The following is a 20600-nucleotide window of genomic DNA, read 5'->3' on the forward strand; positions in this document are numbered from 1 at the left end:
AGAACACACTAGAGATCTTTATATAAAATAGCACTACTGAGTTTAATGTTGTAAGGCTTGAACTCAGGGCCTGAGCACTGTATATGAGCTCTTTTGCTCAAGGGTAGCGCTCTACCACTTGAGACACAGTTCACTTCTGGCTTTTTCTGTTTATGTGGTGTTAAGGAATCGAACCCTGGGCTCATGCATGCAAGGCAAGTACTCTACCACTGAGCCACCTTCCCAGCCCCTGTTCTACTACTTTTGAACCACAACACCACAGGAGATAAGAGTCTTACAGACTTTCCTGCCTAGACTGGCTTTGAACCATGATCCTCAGATCTCAGCCCCCTAAGTAGCTAGGATTATAGGTATGAACCACTAACACTCAGCTACTGACCTTTTAGATAAATGTGAAAACAGAAACTATTTTCAGTTTAAACAACAGCAAAGGAGTTGAAAGACATAAATAAACAAAGTGATAAAACAAGTGTAGTGGAAATTCTCAAACAATGCCGTCAATAAAAACTTGTACAGCAGGGGCAGGAAATGTGGCTTAGTGATAGAGTTCTTGCCTAGCATGCAGGAAGACCTGAGTTTGATTCCTCAGTACCACATAAACAGAAAAAGCCAGAAGTTGTGCTGTGTCTTAAGTGGTAGAGTGCTAGCCTTGAGCAAAAAAGAAGCCAGAGACAGTGTCCAGGCCCTGAGTTCAAGCACCAGGACTGGCAAAAATACACACACACACACACACACACACACACACACACACACACACACTCTCTCTCTCTCTCTCTCTCTCTCTCTCTCTTTCTCTCTCTCTCTCTCTCTCTCTCTCTCTCCTAAAATTAAAGTTGATTCCAGCAATTCTACTTCAGAAAAGTTTACCACAATAGAAGAATATTTATAGCAGGCATGTTCTTAATAGCTACAAATTGAAGAAAAAATATCCACCAATAGCAGAGTGTATAAATACATTATGATATTTTTATGTTATTGAAAACCATACCACAAACACAATATAGGCAAAAAAATAAGGCTATATTGTGAACAGTTAATACAAATACTGACTGTATTTTTCAATTTATACAAAAAGTTAAAGACAAGCAAAATTCTGTCTATGGATGCATATCTAGTTTTCAAAACTGTAATCATAATTTTAAAAAGCAACCAACAGCCTTAATAGTTTGGTGGCTCACACCTGTAATCCTGGGTATTCATGAGGCTGAGATCTGAGGATCACAGCTCAAAGCCAGCCTGGGCAGGAAAAGTCTGTGAGACTCTTATCTCCAATGAACCACCAGAAATCCAGAAGTGGTGTTGTGGTTCAAAAGTGGTAGAACACTAGACTTGAGCAAAAGAGCTCATACACAGTGCCCAGGCCCTGAGTTCAAGCCCTACAACCCACAACAAAAAAAAAAGGGTCATAACTGTATAACTTTTCAGACTTAAACTAAGTAATGCTATTTTATATAAAAATCTACAATGTGTTCTTTAGTTATAATTTGACTTCTAGATCTACTATATGGGTGGCACTGTAACTCAAAGTGGTAGAACACTAGCCTTGAGTAAAAGGAGCTCAGGGAGAGTGTCCGGGCCCTGAGTTCAAGCCCATGATCAACAACAACAACAAAAAAGTTTGGACAGTAGGGATGTCTAAGAGTTAGGCACAAGGAAAGAGTCATATCAGCTATATTATACTGGGGCAATGACTATCATCTATATATTTTTTTCTTTTTGATTGTCAAAGTGATGTACAGAGGGGTTACGGTTACATACATAAGGTAGTGAGTGTCAAACTTTTTACCCCTCCCTCATTTTTCTCCTACATCTATATTATAGCTATATGGTGTAAAAGATCAAACAGGACAAATGAAATCAGAAAAAAAAAAAAAACGGTGAATGAAATGATGGAGAAATTAGCTTGGTGAACCAACATACTACTGTCAGTTGCTAAGAAATGATAACACTAAAACAGACATTGGTGATTCATGCTAGTAACCCTAGCTATTCAGAAGGCTGAGATCTGAGGATCTCAGTTCAAAGCCAGCCCAGGCAAGAAAGTCCATGAGGCTCATCTCCAATTAACCACCAAAAAGCCAAAATAGCGAAAGGACAGCACCCAAGTCCTGATTGTTTAAGCCCAATTCCAACACACACACACACACACACACACACACACACACACACACACACACACACACACACACACACACACACACACACACACACACACACACACACACACACACACACACACACACACACACACACACACACACACACACACACACACACACACACACGAATGTCAAGGGAGATTTGTCCCTCCTTACAAAAAATCTACCAATAACAGATTTTGATTAAGTTCCTTCATTTCCTTTAGAGAAATTTAAATCTGTATTAATAATTCATGTGAAACTACCGGTGACTGGCAACAGAAAACACCTTCATTCTTGACAGAAAATAACATTTTCATTTCCTCCTGTGTAATCCTAATTAAATGTTGATATCCTTAGACCACACTGATTTGCATCACACTAAACAGCCTGTACAAAAAAACTGTGCTTTATGGTTATGTAAAAGAAGCTATTAAAGGCCAGACCAAGGTGGGTCTCAGCTTGGTGGCTCGTGGAGTGATCCTAGCTACTCAGAGATTTGAGGATCACATGAGACTCTTATCTCCAACTAATCACTCAAAAACCAAAGTGGCACTGTGGCTCAAGTGGTAGAGCACTAGCCATGAGCAAATAAGAGGCTCAGGGACAGTACCCAGGCCAAGTTCAAGACCCAAAATAATCAGAAAAGTAGTCTTGTAAAAACCAATAATGGAAAACACTGGATTTAATAGAAATTGCTCAGCAGTTACAATAAAAGAACATAAAGTCTGGACTTCATTAGCTGAGGAAATATGGTCTTAATAAACTTAATTGAAGAAAAGGATGAAACAAAACAACAAAAACAGTAGTCTTGAAGGAAAAAAAAGGTTTCAATAAGGATATGAAATTATGGTCAGAATGAGTAGCTTTCAATTTGCTCAAAGTATAACCAAGAAGAGACCAAGGGGAGGGACAAAAGAAGAAACTGGGAGGCCAGGATGTTAAATATTGGTGTATTCAATGAGTTCAAGCACCACAACTGGCCCAAAGAAAGGTTGTCTAATGAGTTGTTCCTGAAATGTATTAGAAGAATGTGACATTAAGTGTAACAAAAACCTTAAGTGAACTTTTTTTGTGATCAGTGTGGGATTACCACTTACTAAACTCTCAAAACCTTCAAGTCTACTCTTTGTTGACATTCCTGCAACACTTAATATTGCCACATAATGTTATTTTTATTTATTTTTTTTATTTTTGTCGGTCATGGGGCTTGTACTCTGGGCCTGGGCGCTGTCCCTCAGGCTCTTCAGCTCAAGGCTAGCACTCTACTCTTTGAGTCACAGAGCCACTTCCGGCTTTTTCTGCATATGTGGTGCTGAGGAATCAAACCCAGGGCCTCATGCATGCAAGGCAAGCACTCTACCTCGGAGCCACCTTCCCAGCACATGTTTTTTTTTTTGTTTTTCCCATTTCACCACCCTCCCCCCACCCTTTTTTTGTTGGTGGGACTTGAACTTAGGGCCTGAGTACTGTCCCTGAGCTTTTTTGCTCAAGGCTAGCACTCTACCACTTTGAGTCACAGCACCACTTCCAATTTTCTGGTGGTTAATTGAAGATAGGAGTCTTACTGACTGACCAGGCTGGCTTTGAACCACAATTCTCAGATCTCAACCTTATGAATAGCTAGGATTATAGGCACAAGCCACCAGCATCCATCTCCCTTTGATCTTACTTCATATCTTCTATGATATATATCTTCTTTCAATTATATTTGCATTTTAGAAACTTTTTCCCCTGTATTTTGTTGAGGATGTCAAATTACTTAAAAATATTTGACTCTGCCAGGTGCTGGTGGCTCATGCCTATAATCCTTGCTACTCAGGAAGCTGAGATCTGAGGATCACAGTTCAAAGCCAGCCTAGGCAGGAAAGTCCACGGGAGACTCTTGCCTTGCTTGAGCTAAAGAGCTGAGGGACAGTGCCCAAGCCCAGAGTTCAAGCTCCATGACCAACCAAAATAAATAAATGAATAAATAAATACATAGACTATGTACAATATACTACTACAATGTCAAGTTTTGAATTTAGTTTTATAAACATAATGCTTTCCAGCCGGGCGCTGGTGGCTCACGCCTGTAATCCTAGCTACTCAGGAGGCTGAGATCTGAGGATCGCGGTTCAAAGCCAGCCTGGGCAGGAAAGACCCCGAGACTCCCATCTCCAATAAACCACCAGAAAACCGGAAGTGGCGCTGTAGCTCAAGTGGTAGAGTGCTCGCCTTGAGCTGAAGAGCTGAGGGACAGTGCCCAGGCCCAGAGTTCAAGCCCCACGACCGACAAAAAAAAAAAAAAAAAAAACATAATGCTTACCAAATATTTGCAGTAAATGTTCTTATGTACAGAGAGAAAAAGCACAGTGAATGACACAATTGTCAGCTATACATATGCCCAAAAAATAACGTAAGTATATGTATATGATATATTTTTAAATATCTAATAAAACTCAAGAAGTCCATTGACTATAAATTCACTTCTCATAAAACAAGTACTTACAACATTTTAGCACTTAAAATTCATCACATATATGAAAGCAAATATATCACCAAACTTACAACTAGTTTTGGGGTGATTTTTAGGTTCACAGATTTGAAAAAAAACATGTTGGATTAAACTACATTACTGATACTCTATTTCTATTAAAGCAGCTCCACTTCTCAAAATCCCTAAAAACTCCAGGTATGCACAACTGCCAAGCCAGGTTAATAATAGCAGTGAACCATACTCATCTGAAACCACAAGACTGTCAGGTGACATAAAAAAGACGTCTGAATTTAACTCAAAGGCATCTCTACTCCGTAATATGAAAAGGTTCAAACCAGCTATGGGACCAGGGGAGAATAGGAGCCTTTAAGAAATCTCTTGCCATGACAAAACTTATTTTTGAAAGGAAAAAGAAAAAAAAAGAGTTCTACAGCTTCCCCTTTTTTTTGTTTTCGTTTGTTTCAATAAAGAGTCTAGGACTTTTACAGACATAAAATATATGTTTCCAATTCTCTCTTCCTTTTGCCAGTTCTGGGACTTGAATTCAAGGCCTGGGCACTGTCCTGAGCTTCTTCTGCTCAAGTATAGCACTCTACCACTTGAACCATAGTCTGCTTCTGGCTTTTTCTCTTTATGTGGTACTGAGGAATGGAACCCGGAGCTTCATGCGTGCTAGGCAAGCATTCTACCACTAAGCCACATTCCCAGCCCCCAAGTCTTTTATCTCTTCTACTATAAATAAATGACTAAGAAAAAAATCTAAGTAGTCTGTAAACTTAAGTGCTGTGCTGGCAGATGTATAGATCAGGAATGTCAATCTCATTGCTATTATTTTTTAATTTTCTAAGGTTGCTCTGTCAGCCAGTGTTTTGCTGCTGTGATAACGTACCTGACAGAAACTTTTCACAGGAAAAAAAAAAAAAAAAAAGATTTATTTGGGCTCATGTTTTCAGGGGTTTCACCCCTGCCCACTTAGTCCCATGTGCTTGCACAGAACATGATGATGTGGGACAATGTGATAAGAAGGCTCTTTACCTCATGGCAGCCAGGAAACCAAAGCAGGAACTCAGCAAATTGTGGCTAGAAGCCAGCTCTTCAGGAGCCCACATAAAGAATGTGGAGGCCAATTAGTAAGTGGGCTAAGACTTAATGAGAGACTTCACTGAAGTGGAAGTAAGAATGGCCAATAGACACATGCAGAAATGCTCCACATCTCTGGCCATAAAAGAAATGCAAATCAAAACAACATTGAGATTCCACCTCACCCCAGTTAGAATGGCTATAATCAAGAACTCTAACAACAACAGATGCTGGAGGGGATGTAGCCAAAAGGGAACCCTAATGCATTGCTGGTGTGAGTGTAAACTTCTTCAATCACTCTGGAAAGCAGTATGGAGGTTCCTCAAAAGACTAAACATAGAGCTCCCCTATGACCCACCAAACCCACTTCTGGGCATGTATCCAAATTTCCACAAACAAGGCCATACCAACTATGTTTATTGCAGTATTATTCACCACAGCTAAGATATGGAACCAAAACAGATGCACTCAGTAGACAAATGGATCAAGAAAATATAATATATGGGCTGGGAAGGTGGCTCAATGGTAGAGCGCTTGCCTTGCATGCATGAGGCGCTGGGTTCGATTCCTCAGCACCACATAAGCAGAAAAAGCCGGAAGTGGCGCTGTGGCTCCAGTGGTGGAGTGCTAGCCTTGAGTTGAAGAGCTGAGGGACAGTGCCCAGGGTTCAGGCCCCATGAACGACCAAAAGAAAAAAAAAAGAAAGAAAGAAAGAAAAAGAAAAAAGAAAAGATAATATGAGGGCTGGGAAGGTGGCTCAGTGGTAGAATGCTTGCCTTGCATGCACAAGGTCCTGTGTTCCATTCCTCAGCACCACATAAGCAGAAAAAGCCAGAAGTGGTGTTGTGGCTCAAGTGGTAGAGTGCTAGCCTTGAGCTGAAGAGCTGAGGGACAGTGCCCAGGCCCAGAGTTCAGGCCCCACGACCAAAAAACTAAAAAGATATATATACACATATATAGATACATACAATGGAATTCTATGCTTCCATCAGAAAGAATGAACCTCCCCATTTGTAAAGAAATGCAAAAAATCATATTAAGTAACCCAAACCCGAAGAAACATAGGTCCCATGGTTTCCCTTATTTGCAATAAATAGTGTATGTCTAAGATAATCTTCGCAGATGAGCAGAATAGCTCAATAGCTACTTACATGTGACTACATAAGACGATGCTAAGTGAAATGAACTCCAAGACATGGACGCAAGAGGGTTTTCTTTGTTATTATTGTGACTTCTTGTTTCTTTTATAGTCTTCCCCCTAAGGTATACCTATCCCCTGTTGTAGCTGTTATTTGATTTTGCTACCCTGGTATGTGAAATGGGGAAGGGAAGGGGAACAACAGAATGGTGAGACAAAGGACAAGGGAAACCAATGCAACAGTGATATACACAAGACATTATTGGGGGGATTGGAGGAGTGAATGAAAGGAGGACAAAAATGAAGGAAGGAGTAGTAAGTTTGACAAGAAATGTACTTATTACCTTACTTATATAACTGTAACCCCTCTGTATATCACCTTGACAAGTAAAACAAAAGTAGCAAACATTAGGTCAGTTAACAAAACCCATGTGAATTAGGAGGGAAAAGAAATTTCACAATCCAAAGTTATAATCATACATTTCTACTGTATAATCATCATACTTTTCCTTTCTAGACACAATGAAATTTGTGCTGATTCCTTGGCGGGGAGTCAGGGGGTAAACTACCCAATTTTGATATAAAATATTTTACTCAATTAAAAAAAAAAAAGGAATGTAGAGGCCAGGTGCCAGTGGCCCACACCTGTAATCCTAGCTACTTGGGAGAGTGGGATCAGAGGACTGTAGTTTGAAGCCAGCCAGCCCTAAAAAGTCCTTGAGACTTATCTCCAATTTACCACTAGAAAAACTGGAAGTGGCACTGTGGCTCAAATGGAAGTGCTAGTTTTGGGCTAAAGAAGCTCAAGGACAATGCCTAGGCCAAGTCCCAGGACTGGCAAAAAAAAAAAAAAAAAAAAAAAAAGTGGGTTTATTCACCTACTAAACAAAAATTTTTAAAGAAAATCATTTCTCAATGTGCCCCAACTTTCTTTGTTTCAGTGAAATCCAAGTACCTATTCTTGGAAGTCACAATATACTTGTATCTAACCTGCTGGCCAGCAAGTGGACAGGCAAGCACTAATGATCACGGCTACCAGAAATCAGTATATAAACCAGCTCACTAATCTGAACTCTTATGATGAATTCAAGGAGACAAGTCTAGAACAAAACACTGACTTTGTAGAGATGTAGCCCAACAATATGGAGTGTTTCCCTAATGTCCAAGGCCCTGAGTTACAATCCCTAGAGTGGAGAAAATTTTTGTTTCAATATACAAACTTCAATTCAGCTATATCACTTGGCTACTTCATGAAAGACATTTTTAGCTTAGTTGAACTGTATTTTAACGTATGTCAGATGCTCTTCCAGAACACACTGAGACCAAAAATCATTCCCCAATATCCAGAATGGCAGAAACAGAAGAACAGGCTCTGAATCAGCTGATCTTGGATTTAAATCCTAGCTCTGCTGTATACTGACGGAGATAGTAATGTCATAAATTTCTAATCCTCAGATTTTTGTAGTTTATTACTACAGCTAATCATCCCTTTGAAGTGTAATGTTCTGTTTTAAGTTATAAAAGTTGTGCTTTTAATCATAATACTATATATATTTAATTTTTATTATCTTGGTACTTGTCGAGATAAATTAAAATCTGTTGCAATTCGTCTAGCAATTCACCATAATTCATTAGAAGAAAAACTTTCAAAAGCCAGGCGCTGGTGGCTCACGCCTGTAATCCTAGCTACTCAGGAGGCTGAGATCTGAGGATCGCGGTTCAAAGCCAGCCCGGGCAGGAGAGACCGTGAGACTCCTATCTCCAATAAACCACCAGAAAACCGGAAGTGGCGCTGTAGCTGCTCAAGTGGTAGAGCGCTCGCCTTTAGCTGAAGAGCTGAGGGACAGCGCCCAGGCCCAGAGTTCAAGCCCAACGACCGACCAAAAAAAAAACAAAAAAAAAACCTTTCGGGACTGGGAAGATGACTCAGTGGTAGAGTTCTTGCCTCCTGTTCATGAGGTCCTGAGTTCGATTCTTCAGCACCACATAAACAGAAAAAGCAGGAAGTGGTGCTGTGGCTCAAATGGTACAGCGCTAGCCTTGAGCCAAAATGGTGAGGGACAGCACCCAGGCCCAGAGTTCAAGCCCCACATCCAACAAAAGAAGAAAAACTTTTAAGTCCATCTTTGATTTACGTTAGAAGGCTGTATAAAGACACAGGAGTAAACTGAATGCTTTCATAAGCCTATACAAGAAATATTTCATATTCAGAATCTTTAATATAAAGTACAGAAGCAATTTGCTTAAACTAGGTTTAAGCAAGCTCCTTGTATATTACACACCAAAAAGCTCTAAGTGAAGGTGTGGTTCAAGTGGTAGAGCACTAGCCTTAAACAAAAAAAGCTCAAGGACAGTGGCATCCAGGTCCTGAGCTCCAGGACCAGCACAAAATAATAATTAATAATAATAATGCTCTTCTCTTTCAGTTCATCATTTTACTTTATTTATAACTTTATTCTTTTTCTTTCATCTTAGATTCTCTCTCTGTCCTCCATTCTCCCACCATCTTCCTTCTCCACCATCAATTACATACTACATTCTTCAATGTTATGTCTGTTAATAAACTGCAAAACATGATAACTATTTCTTAAAATGTAACATTAATAGGATATACTTTGTTATAATACACTATTTTAAAATATTTCATTTTTGGTTTTTATTCTGTTAGTATGCTTTATCCTATATATGCCCTAGGTGCCTACTTTATATTTGTTTCAAACTCTATGAAATAGCCAAGTACCAGTGACTCACACCTGTAATCCTAGCTACTGAGAAGTCTGATACCTGGAGGACAGAAATTGAAGTTTAGCTAGGGCACAAGTCTGTGAGATTCTATCTTTAACCAGAAAAAAGCAGAGGTTGGTGCCAACCATTAGCAAGCAAGCCAAGTGAATAGCTCTGATATGGGCAAAAAATACAAAACTCTATAAAATGTTAATAATATTTCAAATTAAAGGAAGAAAAATGGAACGCTGCACCTAAATTCATTCTTTTTTTATAAGCCTAGCACAGTGTCTGGGTTTTTTTTGTTTTTTGTTTGTTTGTTTGTTTTTGGTTGTGGGGCTTGAACTCTGGGCCTGGGCGCTGTCCCTCAGCTCTTCAGCTCAAGGCAAGCGCTCTACCACTTGAGCTACAGCGCCACTTCCAATTTTCTAGTGGTTTATTGGAAATAAGAGTTTCATGGACTTTCCTGCCCAGGCTGGCTTTGAACCACGATCCTCAGATCTCAGCCTCCTGAGTAGCTAGGATTACAGGCGTGAGCCACCGGCGCCCGGCTGGGTTTGTTTTTTTATTAAGTGCCTGTGGCTTACACCTGTAATCCTAGCTACTCAGGAGGCTGAGATCTGAGGATCACAGTTCAAAGCCAGCTGGGCAGAAAATTCCATGAGACTCTGATCTCCAATAAACCACTAGAAAACCAGAAGTGATGCTGTGGCTCAAGGTAGAACACTCACCTTGAAGAGCTGAGGGACAGTGCCCAAGCCCAGAGTTCAAACCCCATGACTGACCAAAAAAAAGCCTCAAAATGTGAACTTTGTGCTTGCTAGACAGGCAAGGTATGGTATTCAAGCCATGTTTCCAGCCTTTTATGATATGGGCTCTTGCTTTCTGTTTGGACCACAATCTCCTTATTTATATATACTGCTTGCTGGAATGCACTATCCACACACTGCTTCATCTGTTGAAATGGGTATTCTCCGAACCTTTTTTCTTTTTTCTTTTTCCTTTTTTTTGCTCAGGTTTGTGTGGAACTGCAATCCTCCTAGTGTCAGCCTCCCATAACTGGCCTAGGCCACCATGCCCAGCTAACTCCTTTACTTTTTTTTTTTTTCGGGTACAGTCATGGGGCCTGAACTCTGGGCCAGGGCGCTGTCCCTCAGCTCTTAAGCTCAAGGCTAGCGCTCTACCACAGCGCCACTTCCGGCTTTTTTCTTTTTGCTTATGTGGTACTGAGGAATCAAACCCAGGGCCTCAGGCATGCAAGGCAAGCGCTCTACCACTGAGCCACCTTCCCAGCCCCAACTCCTTTACATTTTTATAACAAATCAGTCTTTTATTGCCAAAACAATGCAGAAGTAGTATATTAGAGGGCACCTCTAAAATATCATACTACGCAAGTCTTTGGGGATAAGAGTTAAGAGGTCTTTCAGACTGACTTTTGAAAACATGTGTTATCTTCTGTTAGTTCTTGCTTTTCCATTATGTTCTGCAGCATTTTGAAAACTTCATTCACAAAGGCACTTGTCACTATCAAACAGTAATCAGAGCAAATGACAAAGATTAGGGCTGGGAAGGTGGCTCAGTGTTAGAGTGCTTGCCTTGCATGCATGAGGCCCTGGGTTCGATTCCTCAGCACCACATAAGCAGAAAAAACTGGAAGTAGTGTTATGGCTCAAGTGGTAGAGCGCTAGCCTTGAGCTGAAGAGCTGAGGGACAGTGTCAGGCTCAGAGTTCAGGCCCCATCACCGACAAAAATAAAAAATAAAAAAAATGCATTTAGCCCAATGTTTAAGTCTGCATGTTGAAGGAGAAAAGCAATATTAAATAACTGCTAAATATCAAGAAACTCAAATACCAAAAAAAGATCAGACACTGAAGTAAAATTACCATGTAAACATTTGCACATTCTTAAGAGCCCTAGAATTTCTGGTATATATTTGGAATCGTTTTAGAAACAGAGGCCTTGATTTCTCCCAACAGAAGCTCTTTTTTTTTTGAGAGAAAGAAGTCTGGAATAAGCTTCCAATAAACTATTCTGATAAACGTTTGCCTCTGAGGATCCTAAGACATATTCTACTAATTTGTATTTTATTAATGTAACACAGCTTTTCTAAATATCATCTTTTGTTTCTGTATACTTATAGTTTCTGTATTAAGGTACACACAAATAGATTTGATCTAAATACAGTGCCTGTTTCTTAAAAGCATTTGTGCAAGTAAAAACAATTATAACCAAAGAAAAGACTTGAATGCATAGTTAAGCTACAGTAGAACATCAGTGTTTTTTAGGATCTAGTTTCCAGTTCCAAACTACTATAAATAAGATATGAGACAGCAAACAAACCTACGTAATACCAACTGGTACTAGAAGACAACAGGGCTTTTTTTATTTCCTGGCAAACAGTTATTTTATTGTGCATGCTATCGTTTCAGAAAGCTGAACAACCTTTCCTCTGAGCTTTTAAAACTAACATGTAAACATATCAGTATTTATCCAACACAAAACTTTGACAGAAGAAAATGAAAAACATCAAGGCAATTTTTTTTTTTTTTTTTTTTTTTTTTTGTCGGTCATGGGGCTTGAACTCTGGGCCTGGGCGCTGTCCCTCAGCTCTTCAGCTAAAGGCGAGCGCTCTACCACTTGAGCTACAGCGCCACTTCCGGTTTTCTGGTGGTTTTATTGGAGATAGGAGTCTCACGGTCTTTCCTGCCCGGGCTGGCTTTGAACCGCGATCCTCAGATCTCAGCCTCCTGAGTAGCTAGGATTACAGGCGTGAGCCACCAGCGCCCGGCTTATCAAGGCAATTTTTATACATATACAAAAACAGTAAGGACAAGAAACATCTCATTTACAATTAAAATATCTAATCTAATTAAGAGTATTTTAATTTCTTCTTTTGGAGGAGGGGCTGTCCTGGGGCTTGAACTCAGGGCCTGGGTGCTATCCCTGAGCTTTTTTTTTTTCCTGTCAGTCGTGGACTTCAACTCTCGGCCTGGGTGCTGTCCCTCAACTCTTCAGCTCAAGGGGAGTGCTCTACCAGTTGAGCCACAGTGCCACTTCTGGTTTTCTGGTGGTTAACTGGAGATAAGAGTCTCATGGACTTTCCTGCCTGGGCTGGCTTTAAACTATGATTCTCAGACCTCAGCCGCCTGAGTAACTAGGATTACAGGCGTGAGCTACCAGTGCCCAGCTCTATCCCTGAGCTCTTTTTGTTCAAGGCTAGAGCTCTGCCTCTTTGAGTCACAGCTCCATTTACAGTTGTTAAGTTATTAATTGGAGATGAGAATGTCTCACAGAGTTCCCTGCCCAGGCTGCTCAGATCCCAGCCTCCTGAGCAGCTAAGATTATAGTCATGAAGCATAGCACCTAGCTCCCATATATTAATTTGATTCTGAATTTATAAAAATCTTAACATCCTTCCTAGTTATTTCTACTCTCTGGATAAATGCAAAATTATATGCTAATAATTTTAATTGGGTTCTTACAAAAATTAGTATGGGAACACTAAATTTAATAAATGGTTAATAATCAACTATTTGTAATCACTGATTTCAAAAACGACATCCACAGTTCTAAAATGTAGCTTATAAGAAATCCATTTGAATACTTAAGAAAATCAAACAAGCCGGTCGGTCGCCGGTGGCTCATGCCTGTAATCCTAGCTACTTAGGAGGCTGAAATCTGAGGATCAGGGTTCAAAGCCAGCCCAAGCAGGAAAGTCTATGAGACTCTGATAAACTACTCCAATAAACCACTAGAAAACCAGAAGTGGTGCTGTGGCTCAAGCAGCAGAGCTCTTCGCCTTGAGCTGAAGAGCTTAGTGAGGGTCAGCACCCAGGCCCAGAGTTCAAGCCCCATGACCAACAAAAAAAAAAGAAAAGAAAAGAGAAAATCAAACAAGTAGTTAAGATACTACTTAAACAAGTGAAGATACTTCCTGTTAAATTTCCCAGTGCTATAAAGTTAAGAGAATCATTTACCTCCAGGCACAGTGGCTTACATCTATAATCCCAGCTACTTAGGAGGCTGAGATCTAAGGGCCACAGTTTGAAGCCAGCACCAGCTGGAAAGTCCATATGAATCTTATTTCTAATTAAGCAGCAAAAGTGAAGTGAAGGTGTGACTCAAGGGGCAGAGGGCTTAGCCTTGAGCAAAGAAGCTCAGGGACAATGCCCAGGCTCTGAGTTCAAACCGCAAGATTAGTGCATGAACACCCACAAAATAATTAAAATAAAATTTGAAGAGGGGTGGGAAGGTGGCTCAGTGGTAGAGCGCTTGCCTTGCATGCTCAAGGCCCTGGGTTCGATTCCTCAGCACCACATAAGAAAAAAGCCGGAAGTGGCACTGTGGCTCAAGTGGTAGAGTGCTAGCCTTAAGCTGAAGAGATGAGGGACAGAGCCCAGGCCCAGAGTTCAGGCTCCATGACCGGACCCAAAATAAATAAATAAATAAATAAAAATAAAATTTGAAGAGATATCATAAAAGAAAAGGTCATTTATAGCCAATTGGCCAGAACAGTAACATGGCCCTAAGTCTGAGAGCTGAGATATATGAAAGGTACATGAGAGCTGTACATGAGAGCCAGTGGCTCACGCCTGTTAAATGCTAGCTACTCAGGAGGCTGAGATCTAAGGATCACAGTTCAAAGCCAACCCCAACAGGAAAGTCCGTGTAACTCTTATCTCCAATAAACCACCAGAAATCTGGAAGTGGCGCTGTAGCTCAAGTGGTAGAGCGCTTGCCTTGAGCTGAAGAGCTGAGGGACAGTGCCCAGGCCCAGAGTTCAAGCCCCACGACCAACAGAAAAAAAAGAAAATTTGGTGAGAAGTAAACTCTTACAGTGAACCTCTAGGATGCAAAATGTGAGGTTTTTCTCCTTTCCAAACAATACTAGTTTGCTTTCCAATCTCTCTCACGAAGACTGCAAAAGGATTCTCATGGCTCCTCACTGTTAATATTTGGTACCATCCAACTCAGTCTTTGCCAAACTAATGCCAACCTGTTTGTACTCCTCTTTCTCCAAATACGTTGGCCATAGTTTGGGTGGACACATTTTAACCACCAAATATTATGCATATAGAGACAATTCCTTTCTAAATTTGCTAAGAGGTTTCACCATAAAGGAAGATGACTTCCTATAGTCATCTCTTTTCTGTTGCCAATACCATACCAGAAAATGCGCACATTACAAAGAGAACAGATTTATTTTTGCACAAAGTTCTGGTTGGAGAGCGAGTGAGAAGCATCTAGTATATTAGGTTACTTGTTGGTAAAGCTCCAAGGCTGCACAAGGATCAGAGTACGTGGTGCGTGCGTGTGTACGTGCGTGCCTGTGTGTGTGTGTGCGTGTGTGTGCATGTGTGTGTGTGTGTGTGTGTGTGTGTGTGTTCCAGTATCCAATCACAAGTTCAACTCTGATAACCTTATCTAATAATCCTAACTACCTCCCCAAAATGCTTCTAGCTTTTTAATATTCTAAGATGGTGATTCAACTCCAACATTTGTTTCAGAAGGGACAAATCACAGTATGTTCCACCTTCTGCTACCTGTTAAGCTTTGAGAAAATTACCTAATCTCTCAGAGGTTCGTGCTCTCTTTAAAAGTAAGAATAATATTCTCTGCCTTTATAGAATCATTGAGAATGAAATGAATTGACGTATCTAAAGTGCTTGAGATTCTACCTGACATAAAAGCAATAAATATTTTACTATGAAAGTTAGTAACACATTCATCTCTTGTCTGTAGAAATATTCAGTTTTTGTTTTATTTTTTGTTATTTGTTTTTGCACTCATGGGGCTTGAACTCGCCCTGGGTACTGTCCCCAAGCTCTTTCATTCAAGGCTAGCATTCTACCACTTTGAGCCATAGTGCCACTTCTGATTTTCTGGTGGGTAAGTGGAGATAAAAGTCTCACGGACTTTCCTGCCTGGGCTGGCTTTGAACACAATCCTTAGCACTCAGCCTCTTGAGTAGCTGGGATTAAAGGTGAGACACACCAGTGCCTGGCTCCATTTTTATTTTTAAATAAACCATAAACTTTGTTTCTTTTTAGCATTTTTACCATGTTTATCTAAAAAAACTTTCCAGGACTTTAAATTTTTATTGTACGTTTCTTTACTATTTTATTAGTTTGGCTCTTTGCTTTACTTATTTATTTATTTATTTATTTGGAGGGTGAGAATGGATGGGGTCATAGCCTCACTTTGTAGCCCAGGACAGCTTTAAACCTAAGCTCCTCCTTGCCTCTGCCTCCCAAATGCTGGGATTACTGTCATGTGCCACTGTCCTTGGCTATTTTCCCTTTCCTAAGTCTTGAAGTAGAACACTCACTAAACTTTGAGCCTTTGCTCTTCTTTTATACAAGCGTTATAAATTTCACTGTCAATAAAACCGTAGCCTTATCTCAAGTTATGTAATAAGATTATTATAATTCAGTTATAGCTGTTTATGAATTCCATTCAGGGTTTCTTCTTTTCTCTCATTTCCACAAGTGTTGGCCAACTGTTGAGTATATGAGTCTATTACATAATGTGAGAGTGTTGGTTGTGTTTCATATGTTTGGGCATTTTTTGTCGTTGTTCTTGTTTTGAGACAGGTTTCAATTATATAGCACAAGCTGCCTCGGAACTTGCCATCCTTCTGCTTCAGCCTCTGAGTTCTGAGATTACAAGTGTGCGACAAGTCACCTGGCTCTACTGTATTTTGGGTTTCTAATTTTTTTGCTACGTGCTACTTGGTAAGTGGGAGAGATATGCTAAAATCACTTACTGTAATATTAGATATGTTCATTTCTCCTTGACAATTTTTGCTCTGCCTGTTTTTAAAACATTCAAGGGAATTAAACTTTTTAGACTATGTTAGTATTTTTTTGTCTCAAAGTCTACTTTTATAAGACAAGCTATTCTAGCTTTCTTTTGGTTATTTGTCTAAATATTTTTCCCTAACCTTTTGTTTCTAATCTTTCTGCATCTGTATTAAGATTGGATCATTTTTCCTTTTTTGTTGTTGTTGTTGCGTTTTGTTTTTGTTTTTTACTGTGCTCCTAGATTTCCTGTACTGAGCTCCTTTGTTGCCCAGACTAGCTTCTAGTTAGTTCCTGGACTGAAGCAATCCTCCTTTCTCAGCACTCCAAGTAGTTGGAATTAAGGGCTACATTGCTGTTGATTTTGTAGGTTGGTCCAGGGCTTGAACTCAGAGCCTGGGCACTGTCCCTGAGCTCTTTTGCTCAAGGCTAGTGCTCTACCACTTCGAGCCACAGCAATACTTTGGTTTTCTGGTGGTTAATTGGAGACAAGTGTCTCACAGACTTTCCTAACAGCAATCCTCAGATCTCAGGCTCCTGAGTAGCTAGGATTACAGAAGGGAACCACCATTGCCTGGCTAGCTATGTTGTTTTAACTCACTCTTGGACACATTCATAATTTTGACATTACCAAAGATTCCATACAATGGTATTTCCTGCTTTTGCTTTTTCTAAAATTAGAAACAGATTCTTTTCCTGTTTCAAAATTAGCACTATGAGTAAACATAGTCAGGTAACATGAATAACAATCAACGATACAGAGTGAATGGGTTCCTGACTTTTACCCTACTCCTAATTCTTTCTTTTTCAAGCATGAATATCTCAAGGATATGGTTTTTCCAGTTTTTTTGTTTTTGTTTTGTTTTGGGGACAGGGGTTTGTTTTGTCAGTTGTGGGGCTTGAACTCTGGGCCTGGCACTGTCCCTGAGCTCTTCAGCTGAAGGCAAGTGCTCTACCACTTGAGCCACAGCACCACTTCTGGTTTTCTGGTGGCTAATTGGATATATGAGTTTCATGGACTTTCCTGCCCAGGTTGGCTTTGAATCATGATCCTCAGACTCAGCCTCCTGAGTAGCTAAGATTACAGGCGTGAGCCACCAGCACCAGTCCTGGTTTTCCCAGTTTTAAGACAACTTTTCTTTTCTTTTTTAAGTTAACATACATTAGCTCTGTAAGGAAGGAATTCATTGTGACATTTCCATGCCAAAAAAATACAATGGATTCCAGTCTGGAGATTGGCTGAGGCCTTATACTCTTGGCCAGCTTTTCAGCTCACAGCTGGCACTTTACCACTTGAGCCACCTCTTACAGTGAGAACCTTTTGCTGGTTAAGTGGAGATAAGTCTTTCAGATTTGTGTGCATGGGCTGGCTTCAAACTATGATCCTCAAGTACCAGCTGCCTGAATTGCTAGGATTATAGGCATGAGCCACCAGCATCCAGTCTGGGCAGCCCCTGGTCCTGGAGATTGAACTCAGGGCTTGGGCGCTGCCCCTGAGCTTTTTCATTCAATGCTAGTATCTACCACTTAAGCCACCTCCATGCCTGCCTTTTGGATGGTTAATTGGAGATAGAGACGCACAGACTTTCCTGCTCAGGTTGGCTTCCAACTATGGTCCTCAGATTTAAGCCTCCTGAGTAGCTAGGATTATAGGAATGAGTCCCCAGTACCTGGCTTAGTGAATATTTTTAACAGCAGAATATATGTGGATTTTATTTTTCTAACCAAACAACATTTCATCTTAACTATATTATTTAATCTGCTTTCATTTAATATATATATATATATTTTTTTTTTAATTTTTATTTTTTTGTCAGTTGTGAGGCTTGAACTCAGGGTTTGGGAGCTGACCTTGAGCCTCTTCATGCTCAAGGCTAGCACTCTACCACTTGGTTAATTGGAGATAAGTATCTCACAGGGACTTTTCCGCCTGAGCTACCTTGGAAAGGTGGTCCTGAGATCTCAGCCTCTTGAGTAGCTAGGATTACAGGTGTGAGTCACTAGGGCCAGCTTAATGTAATCTTTATTTTTTTACTTTTTCGGTTGTAATGGGGTTTGAAGGCTAGGTAGGCATTCTACCACTTGAGCCATACCATACCTTCAGCCTTTTTTTTATTATTATTTAGTCACTTTTTGGGATGGGGTCTCATGTGTTTGCCTGGACTAGTTTTAGACATTGATCCTCCTCCTAAGCCTCCTGCATAAATGGGATTATAGCCATGAGCCAACCTGCCCAGCCATTTGAATTTATTTTTACTACCTTAGTCTTTTCTCTGAATTTGTTAAGTGACTCCTATTTCTTTTCCTAATCTTTTTAAGATTCTTTTGAGTATTTTTCTATTTTTCTTCTATACATCTGTATTGTATGCACTATTGTCCCTCCATATACAGTTATTCCAGAACTCCTCTCAGATACCAAAGTCCAAAGATTCTTGAGTCTTTTATAGAACGTTGTCAGATTTACATACAACTTAGGCATATCTTCTTGTATATATTAAATCATTTTGAAATGATTTATAATACTAACGAAATGTAATGTTTCATAAATAGTTGCAGTATCACTTACAGAATGATCACAATTTAAAATGTGTATACAGATTCAGTACGAACACATTTTTTCCAAATATTTTCAATCCATAATTGGTTGAATCTAAGGATATAGAGCACAAAGACATAAAGGGCCAACTATACTCTAATTCAATACATTTAATATTCAACCTTGAAATTTTAACATACATACTTTGTATTTTTAAGTTACTATTTTCCTTCTCTCAAAAGATAAAAGAACTGTAGAATGTTTTAATTCTATTTTATTCTTTATATCTCAACACGTTATTTCTTTTTTTTTAATTGTGAAAATACTGTACAGAGGGGTTACAATTACATGGGCAAGATAATGAGTACATTTCTTATCAAGCATTGTAGCCTCCTCCTTGTTTCCCCTTCCCATCCCATCCTCCCCCCCCTCCCACCAAAGTTGTAAAGTTCATTTTCAACATAACGACTTGTACATCTCATTGTTGCAATGGGTCTACCTGTATCCCTATTTAAACGATTTGTTTTTTCCCTTCCCCTCCACAAATCATAACATCATCAAATACAGTGAAAGCAGAGGTGATACCGTGGGGGAGGGACATACAAAGCAACAAAAAAATAATCTTATTAATGTGTTAGAAACAATTGCATGAAAGAAAAAAACATTTGAATACATACCTTAGGGTTCATTTCCCTAACATCAACTTAACTGACCTTTTCTGCTTGACTCAGACATACACTAGATATTGCAAATAAGGGAAACCATGAGACCTATGTTTCTTTGGGCCTGGCTTACTTCACTTAATATAATTTTTTCCAAGTCTTTCCATTTCCTAACAAATGGGGCAATGTCATTCTTTCTGATGGGGGCATAGAATTCCATTGTGTGTATATACCACATTTTCTTGATCCATTCATCTACTGGGTTCCATATCTTAGCTATGGTAAATAAGACTGCAATGAACATAGTCGTGCTGGTAGCTTTAGTGTGGTCTTATTTGTGAACATTTGGGTAAAAGCCTAAAAGTGGGATTGCTGGGTCATAGGGGAGCTCTATGTGGAGTCTTTTGAGGTTAACATGTTATTTCTTGTCCTTTACTATTCCTTCCTTCCCTATATCTCAAGTATTTTTCTAATAATGGTAAATTACCTCACCGTCTGTTTGTCTTTGTTTTGGTTTTGGTTTTGTGTTTTTTTTTTTTTTTTTGGACAGTCGTGGGGTTTGAACTCTGGGCTCGGACGCTGTCCCTGCACTCTTCAGCTCAAGGCTAGCGCCACTTCCAGTTTTCTAGTGGTTTATTGGAGATAAGAGTCTCACAGACTTTCTGCCCGGGCTGGCTTTGAACCGTGATCCTCAGATCTCAGCCTCCTGAGTAGCTAGGATTACAGGCGTAAGCCACCACTGCCCAGCTTTCTGCTTGTCTTAAATACCCAAAACATATGTGACACAGATATGTATTTTTTTATTTATTTTTCCCTGTCTCTCAAACAAATTTTACTAGTTATCAGTTCCAGGTTAATTGGTATTTTGACTCAGCACCACAATGATATATCAGTAAATTACTTGGAAAACTTAGCAACGCTTCAATTTTTTTTAAAAAGGGAGTTACCATAAGACTCAGAATTCTACTCTTAACTGAACAACAAAATATGTCAATACACACACAAATACACACATATACACATATACAAATACACAAATGTT

General features: G+C 39.8%; 1 protein-coding gene across 2 annotated transcripts in view; it reads right to left on the minus strand.

The window, feature by feature from the left end:
* Positions 1–20600, minus strand: part of LOC138827199 (folliculin-interacting protein 1) — an 88222-nt gene that overhangs the window by 51670 nt on the left and 15952 nt on the right. The window lies entirely within an intron of this gene.

The sequence above is a fragment of the Dipodomys merriami genome, unplaced genomic scaffold (genome assembly GCF_024711535.1).
Source record: "Dipodomys merriami isolate MVZ:Mamm:240054 unplaced genomic scaffold, mDipMer1.0.p SCAF_151, whole genome shotgun sequence".
In the NCBI taxonomy this organism is placed as follows: domain Eukaryota; kingdom Metazoa; phylum Chordata; class Mammalia; order Rodentia; family Heteromyidae; genus Dipodomys; species Dipodomys merriami.